We start from the raw sequence: 15,508 nt of genomic DNA, 5'->3' as shown, positions 1-15,508 counted from the left end.
CGGTGCTTCACAAACTATAATGAAAGCCCTAGAGATTTTGTTCAATTTTATTAAAATTCAGATTCTGATTCTGTGGGTTGGGCCTGGGCCTGAGATTTGCATTTCTCACCAGCTCCCAATGCTGCTGGTGCTGCTGGTCCACGGACCACACTTTGAGAGGCAATAGAATTCTCCGTGATGATGGACATGTTCCATACCTGCACTGTCCAATACAGCAACCACTAGTCGTCTGCAGCTCTTGAGTACTTGAAGTGTAGCTAGTGTGACTGAAGAAGTGAATTTTTAATTTTAGTTAAATAATCAAAGTTTATTTATGTATTTATTTATTTATTTTTGAGATGGAGTCTCACTCTTTTCGCCCAGGCAGGAGTGCAGTGGAGCGATCTCGGCTCACTGCAACCTCCACCTCCCAGGTTCAAGTGATTCTCGTTACTTAACCTCCCAGGTAACTGTGATTACAGGCGCGTGCCACTACTCCCGGCTGATATTTGTATTTTTAGTAGAGATGGGGTTTCACCATGTTGGCCAGGTTGGTCTCGAACTCCTTACCTCAGGTGATCCGCCCACCTCGGCCTCCCAAAGTGCTGGGATTACAGGTGTGAGCCACCGCGCCTAGCTAATTAATCTAAGTTTAAATAGGCACATGTGGCTAGCAGCTGCCATATTGGACAGCACAGCCCTAGAGCAGGGATTCCCAGCCTTGGCAGCATGTTAGAATCAACAGAAGCACATTTAAAAATACAGATGCCAGGCTGGGTGCGGCGGCTCATGCCTGCAATTCCAGCACTTTGGGAGGCCGAGGTGGGTGGATCACTTGAGGTCAGGAGTTCGAGACCAGCCTGACCAACATGGTGAAACCCCATCTCTACTAAAAGTACAAAATTAGCTGGGCATGGTGGTGCATGCCTGTCATCCCAGTTACTTGGGAGGCTGAGGCAGAAGAATCACTTGAACCCAGGAGGCGGAGGTTTCAGTGAGCCGAGATCGTACCATTGCATTCTGGCCTGGGCAACAAGAGCAAAACTCGGTCTCAAAAAACAAACAAATAAACAAACAAAAAAACAGATGCCCAGGACTCACTCTCAGCCTCAAATTAAATCAGAATCTCTGGGTTTGGGTCTTACAGCATTGGTTGTTATTGTTGTTACCGTTATAAGCTCTCCTAGGTTATCCTAAAGTACATCCAGAATTGAGGTTCCTGCCTTAGAGTTTTCAGAGCAGCAATACTTTCTTTTGTTTATTCGTCCTTACCACAACCTGGACAGCAGATAAGACAAGTGTGACTAAATAGCATCAATCCCATTTTGCTGAGGGTGAGGTTCATGAAGGTGAAGGAATTTGCCACAGGTTATACAGACAATAATTGAAGGAGCCAGGATCCCACACAGCCCTTGTGTTTCTCCATCTGTGCCTCAAGTCCTTTGTGAAAAGAGGCAAATCTGTCCTCGACTCAGTCAGGCAAGACCATCCTCTCGCCACAGCTGCCTCTGACTTCCATCTGCCTCTGATGCTCCTTTTCCCAGGCCCTTGTCTGGCCTCATCATTCCCTAGGAAGGAGAGCTGAGTAGAATTCTCACCCCTGATCAATAAAAGAACGGGTCTCTCTCTAGCAGACAGGAAGGAGATCCAAGTTTGAGTGGAAGAGAGTAGCTCACCATGGAACTCAGCACTCCCGGGATGGGGCCTCCTGGTTCCCAGCCAGCTCTTTTCAGCCACCCTCTTCCCTCAGGGCATGGACTGAGGGGTATTAGTGAGAGAAGGCAACAGTGACAAGATGGTGACCCAGGAGAGCCTCCACAAACATTGACAGGCCTTGCAGGGGCTTCCCAGGGTGTGGTCTGGATACCACTAGTGATTTTAGGTGATTTGGGAGAAATTTTAAAAATGTTTAATATATACGTATTTATTGTAATGTGTGTTAAGAAACATGTAACCCATTAAATTTGTAATTACACGGATATTACTGACAACGTTCCTGTCAAAATTAACTGACAAAAAAAAAAAAAAGAAAAGAAAGGGAAGCCATTTAAAGCAAAATATGAAGGAAATAACAGTACAAGCAGGACTTTGATATGGTAAACATGGTGAGGATGGCCCGGGTGTGCCCCTGCGGGCGCAGTGGGAATGGATGGACAGCGTGCTTTGTACAGAGGGTCGGGGTGAAAGGGAAGGCTTATGTGAGAGTATTTTTGTACGAAGCACCTCTTTAAATAAGAATTACTGCTGCTGTAAGAAATCCATTGTCTTGGAATAATGGCCAGGAATGGTGTAGCACAGCCTCTACCTCCCCAGGACTACAGTAAGGTCCAGCTGAGGAAAGAGACTAGCAGCTTCTCCAACCCTTTCAAGCCCAACAAGCCAGAGCCTCAGCTACTGTTACAAATTTTCCCCATGTCTCAGGGCAGGTCCTAGAGGAGGTCAAAGAGCCTGGCTCCAGCTGTCCAGGGACAGGACTTCTTCAGTCTCACTGGCCCCTGCTCCTGCCTAGAGCACAGGTGGACTTCGCTCAGAGTGGTAACTGCCTAAAAGGGCACACAGGTATCTATGGGGCAAACCCCATGTACTCTCACTTTACAGCTTTATTTGTCATTTGAGACTCAGAACTCCCTGGGGAATGGTTGATCTGAGAAACTGGGATGGGGGAAGGATGTGTGGACAGTATAATGGGCTAGCAGTCACTCTCTGAGAATGAAATGGGGCTGCATCCAGTTGTTAGTTATGAAAGTTGCTATCTCTAAAGTGTCCCAAGAGAACACCCCTAATCCATTCAAGGTGACCTGGGGGTACCAGGGGGAGGGGAGCAGTTGGTGCTTCACTTCAGGGAGACCCGAGTCGATTGTGAATGGAACTGCGGAAACTTAAACTGATTATATTGTATGGGGTTCTAGTGGAAGAAAGTGCTTAGAACTGGGATAGTGGGCCGGGCGCGGTGGCTCACGCCTGTAATCCCAGCTCTCAGGGAGGCAGAGGCAGGAGGATAGCTTGAGCCCAGGAGTTCGAGACCTGCCTGGGTAATATAGCAAGACCCCGTTCTCCACAAAAAGGAAAAAAAAAAAAAAAAAGACAAAAAAAAAGAACTGGGATAGTGCATATGAGGCAGCCGTGAAGGTGTACTTAGGGAGGCGGTTTGGCATTGTGTCTTCAGCGTGACGTGGGGGACGAATGCCCATGTTACTGGTGGAGGGTGTCCAGGTTCTTGGGGTCTGGAACAAAGAATTGGATAAAACACACAAATAAAGCGAGGAAGGAAGGAAGGGGTTTATTGAAAATGAAAGCACACTCCACAGAGTGGGAGCGGGCCAAGCATGGGGGCTCAAGGGCCCTGTTACAGAATTTTTGGGAGTTTAAATACCCTCTAGAGGATTGCGTCGGTTACTTGGTGTACGCCCTATGTACATGAAGAAGATGAAGCAAAGTTACAAAGTCATTTACTTGGCGTACATCCTATGGAGAGGATATTTCCTGTCATAGCTGAAGTGTGAATTGGTCTTAGGTTCCCTGCCTCCAGACCCTGTTTTCCTGCCTCACCCAGATCTATAATTTGGAGATGAGCTTCGGAGGCAGTAACAACCACAATCACAATCATAGCATCAATGACTAACATTAATTGAATACTGACTACCAGGCACTATTTTAAAAGCATTTAATCCTGGCTGGCATGGTGGCTCACACCTGTAATCCCAGCACTTTGGGAGGCTAAGGCGAGAGGATCTCTTGAACTCACAAGTTTGAGAACAGCCTGGGCAACATGGTGAGACCTTGTCTTTACTAAAAATAAAAAATTAGTTGGTTGCAGTGTTGCACGCCTGTGGTCCCAGTTACCTGGGAGACTGAGGCAGGACAATCGCTTAAGCCCAGGAGTTCAAGGCTACAGTGAGCCACAATAGCACCACTGCATTCTAGCCTGGGTAATAGAGCAAGAGCCTGTCTCAAAAAAAAAAAAAAAAAAAAAAAAAAAGGCATTTAATCCTTAAAATGACCCTAGGAGGTAGGCACTAATATTACCTTCATTCTACAGATGAGGAAATGGAGGCAGGGAGAGTTTAAGTGACCGACCCAAAGCCACATTTGGACAGGGCAAATGGAGTTATCTGGGATTCACAGCTGCATGAACTGCCATGAAGACCATTCAAATGAAACCCACACTTAAGCTCATGGTCATCAAGCTGTCCCCAAAGGCAATGCTGGTTACCAATGAGTCAAATGGGGTTCAAATCTTGGTTCTGTCCCAATTAAGGTTCTTAATTGCTTTATGCCCCAGCCCCTCATCTTTAAAATGGGGATAAGAACACCTGCCCTGCATGAGTATGAAGATGAAATGAGAGGATGTATTCAAAGCACATAGCAGAGTGTGTGGCGTGTGGGAAGCCTCAAGATTACTCATGGCTACTAATCAGTTAGTTTCCCCTGCAGGTAAGTTTTGGGAAGCCGGATAACAACAATGGCCCCTGCCCCGTTTCCTGAGGGCTTCCCAAGGGCTGCGCAGCTTTGAGTTCATCCTTTCATTTGCAAGGCAGGCAGTGTTATCATCCTAATTCAAAACACTTGAATTATGGTTTATGCATTTGTTTCTTGTGAGTTTAACCGTATTTCCCCAGAGGCAAATCTCTTCCAGGTTTAGAAACCAAATAGCACCTCCAAGCCTGCAAAGCTGAAGCCCAGTTCCCCAGGGGTCCATGGGAGTGCTCAGCTGGCTCCCCCAGACACCAGCCACCTGACACACGAAGCCACCTGTATAGGCTGCCACAGGATATATCTGGGACACCCTGAAGCTGCTAATCCTAACATCAACACTGTGTTTTTCCTTGAAGGATTTCCTTTCCTTTAACAAAACTGGTATTGAATAATGGTAACTAACCGTTAACACTGATGCCTGTTTCATGTGTGGCCTTCTAGGTATTTTCACATGTATCTATATATACTTTTATAAAAGCAAAATGGGATTCTATTTTATGCATTGTTCTTGCTTGCTTTTTTCTGTTTTTTTTCTCTTCTCTTCTCTTCTTGTCTTTTCTTTCTTTTATTTATGTTTTTTTTAGAGACAAGATCTTACTCGGATGCTTAGGCTGGAGTGCAATGGCACAATCACGGCTCACTGCAGCTTCAACCTCCTCCCTCAAAGCCATCTTTCCAGTTCATCTTCCCAAGTAGCTGGGATACAGACGCACACCACCACATGCAGCAATTTTTTTTTTTCAGGACGGAGTCTTGCTCTGTCACCCAGGCTGAAGTACAGCGGCACGATCTCGGCTCACTGCAACCTCCACCTCCCGGGTTCAAGTGATTCTCCTGCCTCAGCCTCCCGAGTAGCTAGATTACAGGCGCCCGCCACCACACTTGGCTAATTTTGTATTTTAGTAGAGATGGGATTTCACCATGTTGGCCAGGCTGGTCTCAAACTCCTGACCTCAGGTGATCTGCCCACCTCGGCCTCCCAAACTGCGGGAATTACAGATGTGAGTCACCGCACCTGGCCGTGAACTTTTTTTTTTTTTTTTTAAATGTTTTTAGAGATGGGATCTTTCTATGTTGCCCAGGCTGGTCTTGAGCTCCTGGGCTCAAGCACTTCTCCCACCTCAGCCTCCCAAAATGCTGGGATTACAGGCATGATGTTCTTGCTTTCTCACTTAACAAATAATAGAACTCTTTCCATGTCAGAATATATGACTTTATATCATTTTTTAAAAGGCTGCATAGAATGCAGAATGATTTTTTCTTAACTGGTAATGGAAGACTGAATATTTTTCCTTTTTACTCACTTGTACTTTGTAATTCCTCAACAATAGAGATATATTAGGCTGGGCATGGTGGCTCTTGCCTGTAATCCCAGCACTTTGGGAGGCTGAGGTGGGATGATCGATCACTTGAGCCCAGGAGGTGAAGGTTGCAGTGAGCCGTGATTGTGCCACTGAACTCTAGCCTGGACAACAGAGCAAGACCCTGTCTCAAAAAAAAAAAAAAACCAACAACCACACAACCACACCACCACCCACCCAACCCCACACACCCACCCACACCCCAACCACCACCCACAACCAACCACCACCAAACCCCTACCCACCCCAAACACGACACCAAACAAAAAAAAAAAAAAAAAAGCAAGAAAGAAAAGAAAAAAAGAAGAAAGTAGAAAAAAGATATATGACCTATGTAAAAGAGATCATAAATGATTTTGAAACTGGTATTGAAAGGGTAATGTAATAACACTGTAAAAGTAAACACAGTGTTTCATTTTTGTTAATAACTTTCCCATTCTTGTTCATATACAAAAACTGGAACAGATATTTGTACCTGGTTAAAACCATGCTTAAATCCTCCTTTATCGCATTGTGTCTGAAACATTTGTCAGTTTTTCCAGAGTTCTTTTAAAGGCTTGTTGAAAGGAGTGGAAGGCATGGGGTAGGGGAGGGAGCTAGGCTAGTCCACGGGCCAGTTTCCAGAACAGAGCTCTAGGGACAGACCTCTTAGCAGTCTGGTGGAGCCACTAGACCCCTTCTCAGAGTAATACTTTTAAATGCATAAAATAAAATATGTAGAATTACAAAAGAAACTAGTTACCTTGAAATACAGTAATCAAAATACAAATATGTAGTATAGCAAAAAATGTATATACTTCTTTGTGCATTAAGTAACAAGGTTCTAGCAGTGGATCTAATTTCTATTTTAAACTCAAAGTAGTGACTTTTTTTTTTTTTTTTTTGAGGCAGAGTTTTGCTCTTGTTGCCCAGGCTGGAGTGCAATGCGCCATCTCAGCTCACTGCAACCTCCGCCTGGTTCAAGTGATTCTCCTGCCTCAGCCTCTAGAGTAGCTGGGATTACAGGCATGCGCCACCATGCCCAGCTAATTTTGTATTTTCAGTAGAGACAGGGGTTCACCTTGTTGGTCAGGCTGGTCTCGAACTCCTGACTTCAGGTGATCTGCCTACTTCAGCCTCCCAAAGTGCTGGGATTATAGTCGCGAGCCACCACAGTAGTGACATTTTATGGTACTTGCAACACAATAATGTGATTTGAAAATACCTGTGATTTCTTTTAGTGAGAAGTCTCAGGTTCATTCATACAACTGTGGTCCATTGCAAACATTGGTAACTGAAGGAAATGCTACATTTCATTTGAAGTTAGTGAAGATGTGATTTTTGTCTCCACCCAAGTTCATAGACCTCCTGAAATCTACATACATCAGTGGGTTCTAGGTCAACAGAGTCCCACTCTAGAGAATTTCTACATGTATTATCCTGGGAAAGGTGAAGGGAGAAAATTATCTCCAAATCTCTTTCCCCCTTTCATTTTTTAAAAATTTCCTTTTACCCAAACCACTAGATTCTCCTTCAGCTTCCATGACTATGGAATCATTCAGAGTTAATTTTGGCGTTTCTCCCAACTCTAGCCATCTTCTCAGCCCCCAACCACTTCTACCACCTGGTCATTCTCTGCACATACATAGAAAGAAGTTCATCTTGCCAACTTCCAACTCAGCATGCTTCATATTTGCACTAGATTTAACATGCACACCCCTCCTTCCTTCCTGACAGTTACAAAGTCGTTGAACAAGTCCAGTCAGTTCTAAACGAAGGAAGCTGGATAATCCGCCTACTTATTGGAGGCTGCCTAATCCAAATAGATGTTTTTCATCAGCGAAGGTATTTTCCAGGACTCTGCAAATCCAGAGGATCAGTCTTCTTCCTTCACACAAGCATCGGCCCTGGATTCGTTTCTGAAATCACCGGCACCAATCAGGCTCTGGTTCTTGGCCCAGGCATCAGAAATCTGAAATTGTACTCGTTTCCTTCCACCAATAATTATAAGCATATTGCATTTGTGTGGCACCTTATGCTTCTCAGAAGTAATGTTCACATACAAAATACAGTTATCCCAGAGCCAGGATGTGGATACAGAGCTCCAATGTGTGTTTCATGATGCCATGACTCATTTTTTACTATTTCCATGACAACACAGGATTCCCTAAATGTAGCAAACTTATGTTCCCTTTAGCTAAACACAAAAATTTCATCCTCTCCTTTAATATTGTTTGAGTATTTACAATACTTAAAATATTGTGGCTAAAACCAAATTGGATCAATGGGGATTTAAAGAAAACTCTTCATTTGATTTTTTTTTTTTTTTTTTTAATTTTTTAGACCGAGTCTCACTCTGTTGCCCAGGCTGGAGTGCAGTGGTGCAATCTCGGCTCACTGCAACCTCCGCTTGCCAGGTTCAGGCAATTTTCCTCCCTCAACCTCCCCAGTACCTCGGATTACAGATGCGTGCCACAATGCCTGGCTAATTTTTTGTATTTTTAGTAGAGATGGGGTTTCACCATGTTGGCCAGGCTGGTCTCGAACTCCTGGCCTTCAGTGATCCACCCACCTCGGCCTCCCAAAGTGCTAGGATTGCAAGCATGAGCCACCCTGCCTGGTCATTTGATTTTTAATAATGACATATATGTAATTTCAATCATACAATATCCTGTAGTGATCAAGTTGTGCCAATTTGCCTGGGACTTTTCCCATTTTAAAACTTAAAACTCTGCATTCCACAAACTCCTCAGTCCCAGAAAACTATCGTCTTAGGCAAACCCTCAGTCCTGGGTAAAGCAGGATGGTTGGACATACTAGGTGTCAATGTGAGTTTCCAGTTGGATTCATTGACACAATTTTTAAAAATCCTGCTTAGGGTCAAACAACACAATGTGGGTTGATTTCGTTTTTTTGTTTTTGTTTTTTTTTTTTAAGATGGAGTCTCACTCTGTCACCCAGGCTGGAGTGCAGTGGTGCGATCTGGGCCCACTGCAAGCTCTGCCTCCCAGGGTCATGCCATTCTCCTGCCTCAGCCTCCCGAGTAGCTGGGACTACAGGCGCCCACCACCATGCCTGGCTAATTTTTTTGTATTTTTAGTAGACACAGGGTTTCACCGTGTTAGCCAGGATAGTCTCGATCTCCTGACTTTGTGATCCACCTGCCTCGGCCTCCCAAAGTGCTGGGATAACAGGCGTGAGCCACCGCGCCCCGCCAACGTGGGTTGATTTCTTTGTCACATCTGTGCTGCCCCACAGATATTTGGATCCTCCCCTGTCACATTTAGCCAGACACCATAATAAAATAAAATACTTATTATTTGTCTAAATGATTTTAAAATTAAAACATAAATTGAATGTATTTTCTTTTTTGAAGTAGCTTGGAGAACTAACCGTTATTTACAATGGAATTACTATGGAAAATAAGTTTAAGTGCTAAAAGTTGTAAGCAATAGAAATCAACTCACTCTAACTTAAGCAAAACTGGAATTTCTCAGAAAAATATGGAGTAGCTCACAGAATCCAAGGAAAATGTGAAGAAGCAAGCTTTGAAATAGATAGGAACCAGGAGAGCTCCTGGGACCTAAGTAGCAGGAATAAACTTTATCTGTAAAGGTCCAGATAGTAAATATTTTAGGTTTTATATGACAGACGATCTCTCGTATAATTACTCAGCTTTGTCATTGTAGCACAAAAGCAGCCATAGACCATACATAAACAAATGATTGTGACTGTGTTCTGATAAAACTTTATTTACAAAAAGAGCCAGAGGGCCAGAGTTCATCCACAGCTATAGTTCAACGACTTCACTTTAGGGTATTTCCTTTGGCGTGGATTTTCTCTATTTTCAGTCCTCACATTACTTGGCTCAATTCAAACTCAAGGGAGAGAGCATTTGTGTGTGTGTGTGCGTGTGTGTGTGTGTGTGTGTGTGTGATTTTTAAAAAATATCTTAAATGTTTTTTAAAATTTCTGTGGGTACATAATAGGTATATATATTTATGGGGTATTTGTTTTTTTGTTTGTTTGCTTGTTTGTTTGGTTTTGAGGCAGAGTCTCACTCTGTCACCCAGGCTGGAGTGCAATGGCGTGATCTCGGCTCATTGCAACCTCTGCCTTCCAGTAGCTGGGATTACAAGCATGCGCCACCACACCCAGCTAATTTTTGTATTTTTAGTACAGACAGGGTTTCACCATGTTGGCCAGGCTGGTCTCAAACTCTTGACCTCAGGTAATCCACCCGCCTTGGCCTCCCAAAGTGCTGGAATTACTAGCATGAGCCACGGAGCCTGGCCACATGTGATATTTTGGTACAGGCACGCAATGCATAAAAATCACATCATGAAAAATGGGGTATCTATCCCCTCAAGCACTTATCTTTTGTGTTACAGACAATCCAATTATATCCTTTTAGTTATTTTAAAATGTACCAATAAATTATTATTGACTACAGTCACCCTGTTGTGCTATCAGATAGGCCTTATTCATTCTTTCTTACTATTTTTTGTACCTATTAACCATCCCCACCTCCCGCAAGCACCCCATTACCCTTCCCAGCCTCTGGTAACCTTCCTTCTACTCTCTACCTCCATGGGTTTGACTGTTTTGATTTTTAGATCCCACAAATAAGTGAGAATATGTGATGTTTGTCTTTTCGTGCCTGGCTTATTTCACTTAACATAATAATTTCTGGGAGGGGGGGAGCGCAGTGGCTCATGCCTGTAATCCCAGCACTTTGGGAGGCTGAGGTGGGCAGATCACCTGAGGTCAAGAGACCAGCCTGGCCAACATGTTGAAACCTGTCTCTACTAAAAATACAAAAATTAGCCAGATGCAGTGGCGCTAGCCTGTTGTCCCAGCTACTCGGGATGCTGAGGCTGGAAAATCACTTGAACTTGGGAGGTGGAGGTTGCAGCGAGCCGAGATCCAGCCACTGCACTCCAGCTCTCTCACTCCAGTGACTGAGAGAGACTCTGTCTCAAACAAAACAAAACAAAACGAAAACAAAAACATAATAATTTCCAGTTCTATCCATGTTGTTGCAAATGACTGAATCTCATTCTTTTTTATGGCTGAGTAGTACTCCATTGTGTATAAATACCACATATTCCTTATCCATTCATCTGTTGACGGACATTTAGGTTGTTTCCAAATCTTAGCTGTTGTGAACAGTGCTGCAAGAAACCTGGGAGTGCAGATATACCGATTTCCTTTGTTTTGGATGTATACCAAGTGGTAGGATTGCTGGATCACATGGTAGCTGTATTTTTAGTTTTTTGAGGAACCTCCAAACTGTTCTCCATGGTGGTTGTACTAATTTACATTCCCACCATCAAGGGAGAGAGCATTTGATTGGCAGAAAGAACTTGGGTCGCTCAATGACTCTTTGGCCAGGGGAGGGTGGGATCCCATGACTGGCCAGATTTTCTCTAATCTAGGATTTGCTTTCCCAAACCAAAATCAAGGTTAGTCACCAGAAGAAGAGGGAATGGATGCAAGTGAAGCTGAAACATAGATGTTTACCACATCGTCTTCTGACTTTCTTCCTCATCTTGTTAGTTTCTGTCTACCACTTTATTCTCTAGGGAAGAAGTCAAAGCTGGTACTAGCATTAGAATACAGCGCTCTTTCAACTGAGACTAAGTGAGCCTTGTATGCCAGGACTCGATTTCTCCTGGTTTGGTAACTATTGACCTGTAAAGAGTGTTAGCCAAATGATTAAGACCATCATCAAATTTAGTCTTTTATTTTACAGAGGAGTAGAAATGGAGGACTGGAGACAATATGGGGTCCCTGTATTACCACCTACAAGGTGGCAAGTGGTGGTCTAGGAGTTAGGATTCGGTGCTCTTACTGCCACAGCCCGGTCCTGGTCAGGAAACCTTTCTTTGGCTCTGCCCAGCAAGCTGCCCAGCGCCTTCACACCTTCCCCTTTGGCCAACAGGGTCGCTTGCTTCTCTGGCGCCCCAGCCACAACCCCCAGCAGCCTCCACATGTGGCCCTAACACTACATGTCTCTGTGAGTGACATGCGCTCCCTGAAATTATGCAGGAAGGCCCTTGGGAGAAGTGGCTCACTTGGGGTTACAGAGTTAGTTCATGAAAAGGATGGGATGAGAACTTTGTTTTCTAAGTTTCAGACCAGGCCTCTCTCCGTTGCATCTTTAAATTAAACCTAATTATAAGCCCAAGGCTTGACTTCTCCAGCCACCAGGACCTGGCACTTTTGTCCTTGTGGATTCAGAGTCTGCTACATACCTCGGCAGAGTAGGCACTGCTTCAGTGGTAGGATTTGAGACTTGCCTAACACACTACCTCCTCGGCGATATGTCCTCAACTAGGCTATTACAGTGCCTAAATGATTCATGATTATAATCATTCATGAGTGAGGAAGTGAGTGAGGAAGACAATTGCTCTTCTACATTCCAGCAAGTGAGTCCTGGGGAGACTGCTTTGTGTGTGTGTGTGTGTGTGTGTGTGTGTGTGTTTAACTCTAGAAGCAAAGTGTTTCAATCTCCAATGTCCTGGAGTCACTCTGCCTTGTTTTTTTGTCTAGCCCTATTTTGACCCCCACCCCCACTCCTCCTCTCCCAGCGTCCCCTCCTGCCCCCCCCACTTCTTGGGGATGGGGCTTTTGATCTTGGCTCAGGTGGAAACCAGAGGAAATCCTAGATTAGGCTCTGATGGCCAAAGAATGTCTCCCATTTGGGGGGAGGGGCACACAATTGGAATGAGATAAGAGCATGGATTTTAAATTTATGAAAAAACTTACATATTGTGATATTTCTGTAAAAGTTGAGTTAATCGATGTAGGAACTGAGTAGTATGATTTTGATAGAGGAAAACAAACACAGATTCTTTTTTTCCCCCAAAACAGAGTTTCACTCTTGTTGCCCAGGCTGGAGTGCAACAGCGTGATCTCGGTTCGCTGCAACCTCCACCTCCCAGGTTCAAGTAATTCTTCTGCCTCAGCCTCTCAAGTAGCTGGGATTACAGGCATGCGTCACCACACCCGGCTAATTTTGTATTTTTAGTAGAGATGGGGTTTCTCCATGTTTCTTAGGCTGGTCTTGAACTCCCGACCTCAGATGATCTGACTGCCTCGGCCTCCCAAAGTGCTGGGATTAGAGGTGTGAACCACCACGCCAGGCCACAAACACAGATTCTTAACCATTGCACATGACGATAGGGTTTACGGTGACTAAACATCTTGATTTGCTCAGGACTTGGGACTTTCAGTGATAAAATAGGGAAGTCTGAGAAAATGGGGATCAACTGGTCACCCTAGGGGTAAATCATAATAACGACAATAATAATTTACTATGTGTTAAGCACTGTTTTAAGCATTTTACATTCATTTACTTCCTAATCAACACAATGAGAGAGGTTCTAGATTTATTTCTGTTTTATAAATGAGGAACCTGAGGATCAGATAAGACAAGTAACCCACCCAAGGTCACACAGTCCTGGAGAGTAGAGGTGAGATTGCAACCCAGGTCAGTCTCACACCCCAATCCATGTTTTTAAACATCATGATAATCTTTTTCCTTGAAATGCATATGAAAGCAAACATATACTGGGACTGGCCTCTCAATGATTGCTGTATTGAATTGGGTGACTCTGGACAAGCCATATCTATGACTACTCCCCAAACTGCAAAGAGGTTTAGAAAATTCTTTATTATTATTTGTTTACACATCATGCATAATCATTCTTATAGATAAAATAGAATGTTCAGAAATAGACACAAATACAAGTAGGAATTTTACTATTTGATAAAAACAGAACTTCAAGTAAGTGGGGGAAAGGTGAATTGTTCAATAAATGTTACTGGGACATTTAGGTAGTCAGCTGGAATAAAAATAAAACTGGATGCCTATTTATATTTTACACTAAAATAAATTCCAAATGGAGCAAAGGTTTACTTCTGAGAATTTACAGCTGGTTAATACTAGAAGGAAGCATGGGAGAAGATCTTTCTGAGTATGATATAAAATGCAGAAGCCATTAAAAAACTGATAAATTCAACTACATTAAAAAATAATCTGCATGGCAAAACCAACAAAGTCAAAAAGACAAAACAGTCCGGACTCGGTGGCCCACACCTGTAATCCCAGTGCTTTGGGAGGCCGAGGCAGGTGGATCACGAGGTCAGGAGTTCAAGACCAGCCTGGCCAAGATGGTGGAAACCCCATCTCTACTAAAAATACAAAAGTTAGCTTGGTGTGGTGATAGGTGCCTGTAATCCCAGCTACTCGGGAGGCTGAGGCAGATAATTGCTTGAACCCAAGGGGCGGAGCTTGTGGTGAGCGGAGATCGTGCCACTGCATTCCAGCTTGGGTAACAGAGTGAGACTCCATCTCAAAACAAACAAACAAAAAAAGATAAAACAAACTGGGGGAAATATTTTCAAAGCTCACAAACCAAGAACTAATTTCCTTAATAGGTTAAGCATTGACACAAATCATAAGAAAAAGACTAATCATAAAAAGTCTAACACCACAACAAAGAAATAACCGTCTCTGTGAACAGTCAATTCACAGAAGAAACTCTTAGCCATTTGAAAAGATGTCCAGCTCCACTGATAATAAAAGAAATGAAAATTCAGACTATAAGGCTGGGTGTGGTGCCTCATGCCTGTAATCGCAGCACTTTGGGAGGACATGATGGGAGGATTGCTTGAGCTAAGGATTTGGAGACCAGCCTGGGCAACAGTGAGACCTTGTCTCTACAAAAAGTAGAACACCTAACCGGGCATGGTGGTGTGTGACTGTAGTCCCAGCTACTTGGGAGGCTGAGGTGAAAGGATCACTTGAGCCTGGGAGATCAAGGCTGCAATGAGCCATGATCATGCCATTGTACTCCACCCTGGGTGACAGAGTGAGAACCCATCTAAAAAAAGAAAAAGAAAAAAGAAAAGAAAAAGGAAGAAAGAAAGAAAATTAAGACTACAATAGATCAGTGTCCCACCCATTAGATTGGCAAAGATAAAAAAAGTTGATAATTCTTTATTGGTGGGGGTGTAAATTGGTACAATTTCTTTAGAGAGTAATTGACAATATCTATCACAATTTAAAACAAATTATAATCTTTGACTTGACAATCCCACAGAAACACTCAGGCATGTAGAAAAATGATCTACAACAACTTTGTTGCAGCATTTTTGGTAATTGGAAGCAATCTATACATCCATCAAAAGGAACTGGTTAAATAAATTGTGTTATGTCTATATAGTAGAGTGGAGCATTATGCAGCCATGGGAAAGAATGAGGAGACACTGTCTGCTGGGATAGGGAATTATCTCCAAGATATATTGTTAAGAAAACAAAATACAAAACAATGTGAAATGTATGATACCATTTGTGTGTGTGTGTCCTGAAGGAAGGTGCTCTGGAGGCTGAGGTGGGAGGATGACTTGAGCCTGGGAGGTTGAAGCTCCAGTGAGCTATGATTATGCCTTTGCACTCCAACCTGGGTGATAGAGCAATTCCCTGTCTCAAAAAAATAATAAAAAAGGCCGGGCGCGGTGGCTCAAGCCTGTAATCCCAGCACTTTGGGAGGCCGAGACGGGCAGATCACGAGGTCAGGAGATCGAGACCATCCTGGCTAACATTATGAATCCCCGTCTCTACTAAAAAATACAAAAAACTAGCCGGGCGACCTGGCGGGCGCCTGTAGTCCCAGCTGCTTGGGAGGCTGAGGCAGGAGAATGGC

Source organism: Rhinopithecus bieti, unplaced genomic scaffold (assembly GCF_001698545.2).
Source record: "Rhinopithecus bieti isolate Rb0 unplaced genomic scaffold, ASM169854v2 scaffold_425, whole genome shotgun sequence".
Taxonomy (NCBI): domain Eukaryota; kingdom Metazoa; phylum Chordata; class Mammalia; order Primates; family Cercopithecidae; genus Rhinopithecus; species Rhinopithecus bieti.
This window is presented reverse-complemented; position numbering follows the sequence as displayed.